This window comes from Hemiscyllium ocellatum, chromosome 22 (genome assembly GCF_020745735.1).
Source record: "Hemiscyllium ocellatum isolate sHemOce1 chromosome 22, sHemOce1.pat.X.cur, whole genome shotgun sequence".
Lineage (NCBI taxonomy): Eukaryota > Metazoa > Chordata > Chondrichthyes > Orectolobiformes > Hemiscylliidae > Hemiscyllium > Hemiscyllium ocellatum.
Genome location: NC_083422.1, coordinates 16,046,854 through 16,056,608, shown reverse-complemented (window position 1 = coordinate 16,056,608; position 9,755 = coordinate 16,046,854). Strand labels below are relative to the sequence as shown.

The following is a 9,755-nucleotide window of genomic DNA, read 5'->3' as shown; positions in this document are numbered from 1 at the left end:
TATCGACTTTTAAACTTCATCTTTTATTGCACTGTTTCTGTCATGCTCAACTTATCTGTTATCTTTTTCTGTTTGTGCTGCTATTTATTCAATTAAATAAAAAAAACACAAATACATTTATATGAGGCATCTTTTATGGTGTCAGGTCATCACTGAGTGAAGTGAAGTCACTGGTATGACTATTGTAATGTGATCGCCCTGAAACAATGGTTTTGATTAAAGCCCTTTATTCAGGATTGCTTTTGCTTGCCACTTGAAATAGGCAAGTGGGTTTTTGCAACTGTATTATCCTCTAATGATAATGTGATTCTATCTAGTCACTAGGTGGCACTGGTTATCAACTTTATGAACAGGTAACTATAACAGACAGAGAACAAAAGGAAAGTTTTCTGAAAAAACTCTTTACGGCACTGTGGTAGTGTACCTATCTCTGGCCAGAAGGTCCAGGCTCAAGTCCTAAACATATATCATAATGTCTCTGAACAGGTTGTGTGAAAATATCTAAAAGGGAATGATGGTGACCTGAGCACAAGTCATAGGTCACAGATTCCTTATGGTCTGGAAGCCCATTGAGTCGATACCAACCCTCTGAACGGCATCCCATGTTGACCCAGATCCCTACCCTACCCCCATAGCCCCACGTGTACCATTATTAATCTACCCAGCCTACACAATCCAAGACACGATGGACATGTTAGCATGGCCAAACCACCTAACCTGCACATCTTTGTGCTGTGGAAGGAAACCCAGACGCACATGAGCAGTGTGCAAACTCCACACAGGCAGTCTCCCAGGGATGGAGTCAAATCCAGGTCCCTGACACTGTGAGGCAGCCCCCCACTGGGGCACCATTCCACCTGTCATATCGGACACAAAGCAATAAATCTGTTTCTCTCTGAACAGATGCTCCCAGACCTGCTGAGTTTCCTCTAACTGTTGTTTGTTTCAGATTTCCAGCATCTACAGTATTTTGCTTTTATATGTCTGTTATAAATTGGTTTAATCAATCATCATCTAAGTGAAGGAAAAATTGAAACTCAGTTTGCAAATAATGTTAAAGCAGAAGAATAATTTATTGAAAAAAATAAATGAATTTAATGAATTGGTAATCAAAGCATTAAGTGTCCCCTCTAAACTAACAAATTAACTGTTTGCAAATGGACTCATGATTAAAAAATGGCTTTAGGCAGAGATAATCAAATACTGTTTGTTATGTCTTTCTGCATTTGATGCTTTTTCTGAAAAAGTGAAACTGAGTATAAAACAGTTTTTCCCATTTTATGAATATTGATTTTATCCAGTGAAATAAAGAGTTTATCCTTCTTTAATTCCCATTTGAGGAAATGTATCTGGTGAAAAACTTGAACATATAAGCAGAGTCAATCAGCAGCACAAATTCACCTTACACGGTTAAGCTGGTGGTGAGAAAGTGGGTCAGCCACTTCCTGGAGGAGCAGCAGATAAGGCCATGCCACCAGTCACCACCCGATCAGTGCCTTCCCCAGAGTGTGGACAAACAGCCAGCAGTGCTGTAAAAAAGGCCAATGACCTCCCTGCTGTCTCACCCTCACTCTATCTCTGCTACTGCACCCACCTCCCAGCAAGGCTCATGCTCTGTCATTCTTGCATTTGCCTGTAACATCTTCTCTCACCCATCCCTAACTCTCACACCTCTAACCCTGCATGTCCTCATTATCTCAGGAAACCTCACCGCTTAGCAAGCACCCTGCACCAGGATTATGACACCCATATTCGCCCCAATTTTCTCAATCTCTTCCTCTTTCTCGGTCCAACCCATCCACGCCGACCAGATATCCCAACCCAATCTAGTCCCACCTGCAAGTACCTGGCCCATATTCCTCCAAACCCTTCCTATTCATATACCCATCAGATGTCTCTTAAATGTTGCATTTGGTACCAGCCTCCACCACTTCCTCTGGCAGCTCATTCCATAGACGCACCACCCTCTGTGTAAAAAAGATGCCCCTTAGGTCTCTTTTATATCTTTCCCCTCTCACCATAAACCTATGCCCAATAGTTCTGGACTCCAGGGAAAAGACTTTGTCTATTTACCCAATCCATGCCCTCATTATTTTACAAACCTCTATAAGGTCAGCCCTCAGCCTCCAATGCTCCAGGGTAAACAGCCCCTAACTTTCAGCCTCTCCCTATAGCTCAAATCCTCCAACCCTGGCAATATCCTTGTAAACCTTTTCTGAACTCTTTCAAGATTCACAACATCTTTCCAATAGTATCCAATCTTTCTTCATATTCTGTCCCGTCATCCTAGGAATCAGTCGAGTGAACCTTCACTGGACTCCCTCCCTTGCTCGGACTAGGAAACCAAAACTGCCCACAATAGTCAAGGTGTGGCCTCACCAAGGCCCTGTATAACAAGGGGCATAATTTTAAGGTGAAAGGCAGGAGGTTTAGAGAGGACCTGAGGAAAAGTTTTGTTTTTCACCCAGAGGTTGTTGAGAATCTGGAATACACTGACTGAGAGGACAGTTGATTTGGGAAACCTCACAGCTTTTAAAAGATGTGTAGATGAACACTTGAACGTGGCACAACATTCAAGGAGATGGGGCAAGTGCTGGAGAGTGGCATTAGCGTAGATAGGGAGGTATGGACTCATTGGGCCAAGGGGCCTCTTCTGTGCTTCATGACTCAATGACTCTCCAATACTCCTGCAGTGTCAGGAAAGAGTCAGAATAAGATTCAAGAACAAGATAGTTGTCAAACCAGGCATACGCATCTACAGGAAAAAGTTGGCAAGCACAAATCTCAGCAAAGTTTCACTATTACCAGATGAGGTTGAGTCAGCACGCCACCTACACTTTCAGAGAAACTTTCACAATTAATGAAGGTAATAATACATTTGTAAATAAAAGACAATTTTCTTATTCTATTTGTAAATAGGTTATAATTTATCTAAATTGTTCTATTTAGGGAAAGGGAATGTGTTTTGTGCTGTAGATATACTGACTAAGATATTGCTAAATATGCAAATAGTTTGTTATACACAATCACAGGAATTACACAATTTACCATATGGTGCGTTCATTAGAACTGATGATGGTAATTAAAGAACCTTTCTGGATTTCTACTGTTCTTCAATAATCATCATTTTGTTTACCAATCACTGTCATCATGTTTGGTACATTTGTTTTAAGAGTCAAAAATACAACATTAACCATGATCTTTTCGGTTTTAGTCACTGAAATGAGTTAATATCATAAGTGCAAAAGTTGTTCACTCCCAAAATTATGGTTACAATTACTATTGCCTGAACAAATAGAGAATGACAGAGTACGTGAATGGCAAAGTGACACTGATGAATGGTCAGGATATAATACTGGGCTAGGGGTCACTAGCGTCAGGCTCATATAGGGATCCTGAGTTCATACTGCGAGTCAGGGGACAGATTTAGCAATGTTTCTGGTTCTAACTGAGAATTGCCTGAATGCGTCCTCACCATCAGATTAGAATTGCAGGTGGACATGGTTGTTACTAACCAGAGAGTCAGTAGCATTGAAATCTCATTGAATGAACTGAGCAATATGGAGTCAGGTTGGGTCTCAGAGACTGAGAGGGCACCTTAACATGGAGCAAAGTCAAAGATATAAAAGCAGAGAGGCCGAGCAATCTGGGTCCTCCTGGAGGCCCATTGGGATTTGTAGGTGACCTTTTCTACTCTACTCTACTTTAGCACATGGAGCCTCCAGTTCCAATTGGCTCTGTGGACAATTGTACAAGGAGGCTACCTCCACAATGTTACTGGCCTCCCCACACAGTGAACGGGAATGGGGGAGGGATGCTCTGTTGCTTTTTATAATGGTGAGAAGCCTGGGAAACCTCTGTACACAGGACCTTTTCTTATTTACACTGGCTGCTCATTTCTGTCTGGTGGAATGGGTCTGCCAGCTAATCTTAAAACTGTTTATCTCAAAACCACACACCAAAAATGGGAATCAATTTCCCGGAATCAATTTCCCAGAAACACCAGAGATATATTTTATCATTTTCCTATGCAGACTCCTTTAGTTCACTGAGAGCACTTTGAAATTCTTCATTGTCACAATCGCACTCCAGGGCTCGCTGAAAGAATTCAATGGCTTTGGATTTCTTGCCATCTAGTTGATGTAATAGACCCAATATACCAAAGGCGACACTGTCTCTTGAATATTCATTCAATCGTTCTTCAGCAATTTCTGTCAATTTTGCTCGACAATGAATATCCATCTTGCCCTTCACCTTGAGCTTCAGGCATTCCTTGAAGTGATGAATGGCACTCTGCAAGAATCTGTTCCTTTTTAATTGGTGCAATCCATATTTCCAATGAATTAACTGTCTGTTTATACGGTTGCAATCTTTATTCCTGAGCTGGTTTTCGTAGATCTCATCAGCTTTGGAATAATCTTTGCATTCTGCAAAGAGTTCTGCCAGATCAAGGATTGCAGTTACAAGTGAGGGTTTCTGATCATAGGCTGTTTGGAAATGATATTTGCAAAGTTCAATCAGTTTTTTCCTTTCCTCATAAGCGTTATATTTATAAGGTGTTTTCTTCAGTGTAAACAGTTTCTTTTTGTAACATAAACCAATCTGGTGGTGAAGGAGTCCAGAATTTGGTCTTAAGATCAGTGCCCTTTTCAACATCTCTAGGGATTGTTCAACAGATCCTTCCTTTCTTAAAGCTTTGGCCACATATTGAATTAAATAGGGATCATCAGGAGAATTCAGGAGCACACCTTCTAACAATCTGAGATTCCTCTTTCTGTTTGAAATATTGTAGTCTTAGAGCCAGCATGACCTTGAGAAAAGAGTCCTTTGGGTTCAGTTCCAATGCCCGATGTAACTGTTTCACTACTTTGCAGTGCTCAGGACACTGAGGGTCTCCAATATTTTCTTTCATTCGGAACAGAGAGGTTGCGTGAGCTGTATTCCACTCAATGTTATCAGGATCTGCTTCCAGAGCCTTCTCAATACATTCATTTGCCTCTTCATAATATTTCCAGCCAAATCTCAACAGGGACCAACCCTTCTCCCCGTATACTTCTGGGGTCATTGCTGTAAAGCGAGAGGCATCAGGGAACTGTTGGCAGATCCTCTCCAGCTTGTCGAGGTAGGCCTGAGCCCCTGCCACTTCTCCCACGTGGTAATAGACCCAGGCTGCGTTTCCGTAGGTGACGATGCTCCACTTTTCAACATTCGACTTGTGATCCTTCCTCAGAATCTCCTCAGCTTCCCACAAATTATTGAATGCCTCCTCATGTTTACCTCGTACACAGTTGACAAAAGTAAGTAGATTGTAAGGCATGACTTTATATTGCACAATGTCAGCCTCAATTGTGTAATTTAATCGTTCCTGCAAATCATCCCACTCCACATCCTCTACTTGCAGGGTCCACGTGAAGTGACATTGTAACTGAAGCAGTTTCTCTTTCAGGGAATCCTTTGCGGTGTCACTGTAAGAAACAGGTGGAAAGATTTATTGGTTTTATTAAACATTTGACGCTTGTGAAATAATTGCAGGCCAGCTAACAGAGAAAACCTGAATAGCTGAATATAGCTCAAAAATATTCCACAAGTCCAACTGACCTGTGGAGCTTGTGCTGTGCTGTGCTGTTGTGTAAGGTCTCACAGACAGTTTGGTCAGTATACCTTTAAGAGATTTGCTCATGATATTATCACAGCATCATAGCATGTAACCTGAGAATAATAAGATCTCAGAATCCATTTTACCTCAGATTACTTGAAGCATGTCACCCTACTGGAAGCACATTACTCTATTCTTAAACAATATTTAAATATCAGTCCTGTTAATTATGATCTTGTGCAATCTTTGTGCCTGTAAGTTAACTGTAAGTGGATTCTTCAATACCACAATATTTACACCTAATGGGATAACATAAACATTGCCACCTCAGATCAAAGATCCTGCTGGAGGATCCACTTAGCCCCATTACCCTATCAATCAACATTTCCCCCGATTAATGCACCTACCCTACATATCCTACAACACTATGGGCAATTTAGCATGGCCAATTTACCTGACTTGCCAATCTTTGGATTGTGGGAGGAAACTGGAGCACCCGAAGGAAACTCACACAGACACGGGGAGAATGTGCAAACTCCACACAGTCAGTCATCCAAGGCAGGAATCGAATATGGGTCCCTGGCACTGTGAGGCAGCAGTGCTAACCCCTGAGCCACTGTGCTGCCCTAGAGTCTTGCGTCTAGCATTGGCATTCGAGGAGAGTGACCAGAATTGCACACAATATTCCAGAAGTGGCCTAATCAATGTCCTGTACAGGTACAACTTGATCTCCCAACTCCTATACTCAGTGTAAGGTCCATTAAAGGAATGCATACCAAACACCTTCTTCATTCTCCTATTTCCCTGTGACTCCACTTTCAAGGAACCATAGAGTTATACAGCACGGAAACAGACCCTTCGGTCCAACCAGTCCATCCTGAACATAGTTCCAAACTAAACTCGTCCCACTTGCCTGCTCCTGGCCCATTTCCCTCCAAACCTTTCCTATTCATGTACTTATCCAAATGTCTTTTAAATGTTGTAATTTTCCCTGTAGCCACTTCCTCAGAAAGTTCATTGCACACATGACCCCATGTAAAATATTTGCCCCTTACGTATTTTTTAAATCTCTCTCTTCTCTTCTAAAAGGAGTGCTCCCTAGTCTTGAAATCCCCTATCCTAGGGAAAAGGCAACTACTATTAACTCTATCTATACCCCTCGTTATTTTATAAACTTTTATAAGACCGCCTCTCAATGTCCTATTCTCCAGTGAAAAAAAGTCCCAGACTATTCAGCCTTTCTTTATAACTTCAAACCTTTATAATCTCCAACACCCTGATAAATCTCTTCTGAACCCTCTCCAGCTTAGTAATATTCTTCCTATAACTGGGCGACCAGAACTGGACATCGCATTCTTGAATATGCTTCACCAATGTCCTATACAACCTCAACATGACTTCTCAACTCCTATACTCAAAGGACTGAACAATGAAGGCAGGTTCCTATCTGTCAGCCTGGACTCCCTGATTGGGGCTATTAACCTGATCCAATCAGGGAACTCATATTCTAGGAGGTCCATCAGGCTGAGCTCGCTACAATCACTACATCCTTCCCCTACTGAGTCTGAGGACATAGGCCAGTTCTGTTTTTTTGTAGCTCCTCCCAGGGTATTTGAGCACGAGGTCAGGTTTCTCCAAGTCTGCCTCTGATACAGGCAGCATGTAACACACACCAGCTTGCCTGTTGCACCAGAGGCATCTTGGAAGAAATTCTGATTGGAGATGCTGGTGTTGGACTGGGGTGTACAAAGTTAACAATTGTAAGACACAGAATTTATAGCAAAATAAATTCTGTGATAAATTCTGTGTCTTACTGCTGTGTCCTCCACAACCACCTGATGAAGGAGTGGCGCTCCGAAAGCTAGTGCTTCCAATTAAACCTGTTGGACTATAACCTGGTGTTGTGCGATTTTAAACTTTGGAAGAAATTCAGTCTCCTCTCTAGGCATCAAGGTGACGACATCTGCCATGTCCATCCCAGATTCCGAGGTATCTTCAGCAACTGACGGAAAGGGAGAACCTGTGGGGTCTGGAACAGTCGGAAAAGCGGTCAAAGAGTAAGTTTGCAAGTTTGCAGCTTTCATATGGTCCACATACTAGTTCAGGACCATCGCACCAACCGGAATGTTATATGTCATGGCACCTGACCTTGCATTGGCCTTACCTCCACCCCATGCAGGGGCATTCCTGTGGTTTCTATTAAAAAATGTATTCCCCTAAAGTAAACAATCTCTCTCACTTAGCAGAGTCTTGCATCCAGCATTGGTATTCCTGATGCTATTTAGCCTCACACCCCCTGGCCCGGAAAGATCAGATTTAACCTGGTGCAGAGTCTTCTCCCATTAAGAACCCTACTGGAGCTAGCCCTGGAGTTGCATGAGGTGCAATAATCAAATAGGAACTGGGACAGTTTGGTATTTAGCGAAGCTGCAGGCAGTTTCTTTAAGCTTGCCTTCAAAGTTTGGACTGCTCTTTCTGCCAGACCATTGGATGGTGGATAGTATGGAACTGTCCTCACATGCCAAATGCCATTCAGCTTTAGGAAATACTCAAATTCCTTGTTGTTAAATGATGGTCTGTTACCTGTGACCAACAATTCTGGGAGTCAGTGTATTGCAAATGATTTGTGCAGTTTTTCTCTCATCAACCCCATGTTTGATAAATGAGCTCTATGTACATCCAGCCATTTTGAGTGGGTGCCCACAACAACTAAGAACATGGAGGCCATGAAAGCACCTACATAGTGAATGTGTCCAGGGTTTACCCAGCCATTCCCATGAAGGCTGGGTACTGCTGGCAGTAATTTGTGTTTTCATTGGCAGTCTCGGCATTGGTGCGCCAACGCATCCAACCCTGACTACCAGACATAACTTCTCGCCAATGTCTTCAATTTTGGAAACTTCTGGATACCCTGGTGGAGTTCAGCCAGTATAGAACATAGAACATAGAACAGTACAGCACAGAACAGGCCCTTCAGCCCACAATGTTGTGCCGACCATTGATCCTCATGAGGTAAACCTAATGTACAGTGTTTCCAAAACATCTCTCCTCAACAGCATCACAGAATGCTGGAATTGATACAGTACAGAGGAAGGCCACTCAGTCTATTACTCCCCAAAAGCCATTCTGTTTACTCCTGTCCGTAACTCTGCATGATTAAAAGTAATCGTCGAATTCCCTTTTGAATGCCTCAGTTGAACCTGCCTTCATTGTGCAATCACAATTTGGACAGTCCACATCTTTATCACTGAGGAGAAAGTGAGGACTGCAGATGCTGAAGATCAGAGTCCAGAGAGTGGTGCTGGAAAAGCACAGCAGGTCAGGCAGCATCTGAGGAGCAGGAGAGTCGACGTTTCAGGCATCAGGAATCCTGATGAAGAGTTTATGCCCGAAACATAGGGCGGCACGGTGGCACAGTGGTTAGCACTGCTGCCTCACAGCGCCAGGGACCTGGGTTCAATTCCCACCTCAGGCGACTGACTGTGTGGAGTTTGCACGTTCTCCCCGTGTCTGCGTGGGTTTCCTCCGGGTGCTCCGGTTTCCTCCCACAGTCCAAAGATGTGCGGGTCAGGTGAATTGGCCAAGCTAAATTGCCCGTAGTGTTAGGTAAGGGGTAAATGTAGGGGTATGGGTGGGTTGCGCTTCGGCGGGTCGGTGTGGACTTGTTGGGCCGAAGGGCCTGTTTCCACACTGTAAGCAATCTAATCTAATCAAATGCAAGCACATCGACTCTCCTGCTCCTCGGATGCTGCCTGACCTGCTGTGCTTTTCCAGCGCCACACCCGACATCTTTATCACGTGCTGAATGAAAACGTGTTTCTTCACCAGGTTTGCCTCTTTCACTATTTACCTTAACAGGAAGTTGGTTGACACCAACGATCTGATGATGATGGCCAACGGCATATTAAGTCACATTTTAAAAATTAAAATTAAAATTCTACCTTGTTTAATTCGAGTTCTCATTTCCAATACAATCCTTTATCATTAGAAGTTTTTCCTTATTTGAGAATTATTGGTTATTTCTTACTCCTTGTTCAAAAATATTGATGAGAGATATTGCTGTTGGTGAGCATGTTCCTGGATGTTAGCAAGTGTAGCCTTTCCTTCAAACTGCACCTTCATATTTCTGATCCTTTCACAAGTGGGAACATTTGTTCCA

At 42.9% G+C, this 9,755-nt stretch overlaps 1 pseudogene; it reads right to left on the bottom strand.

The window, feature by feature from the left end:
* Positions 1-2,759: 2,759 nt before the first annotated feature.
* Positions 2,760-9,499, bottom strand: LOC132826122 (interferon-induced protein with tetratricopeptide repeats 5-like; annotated as a pseudogene).
* Between the last annotated feature and the right edge of the window lie 256 nt (positions 9,500-9,755).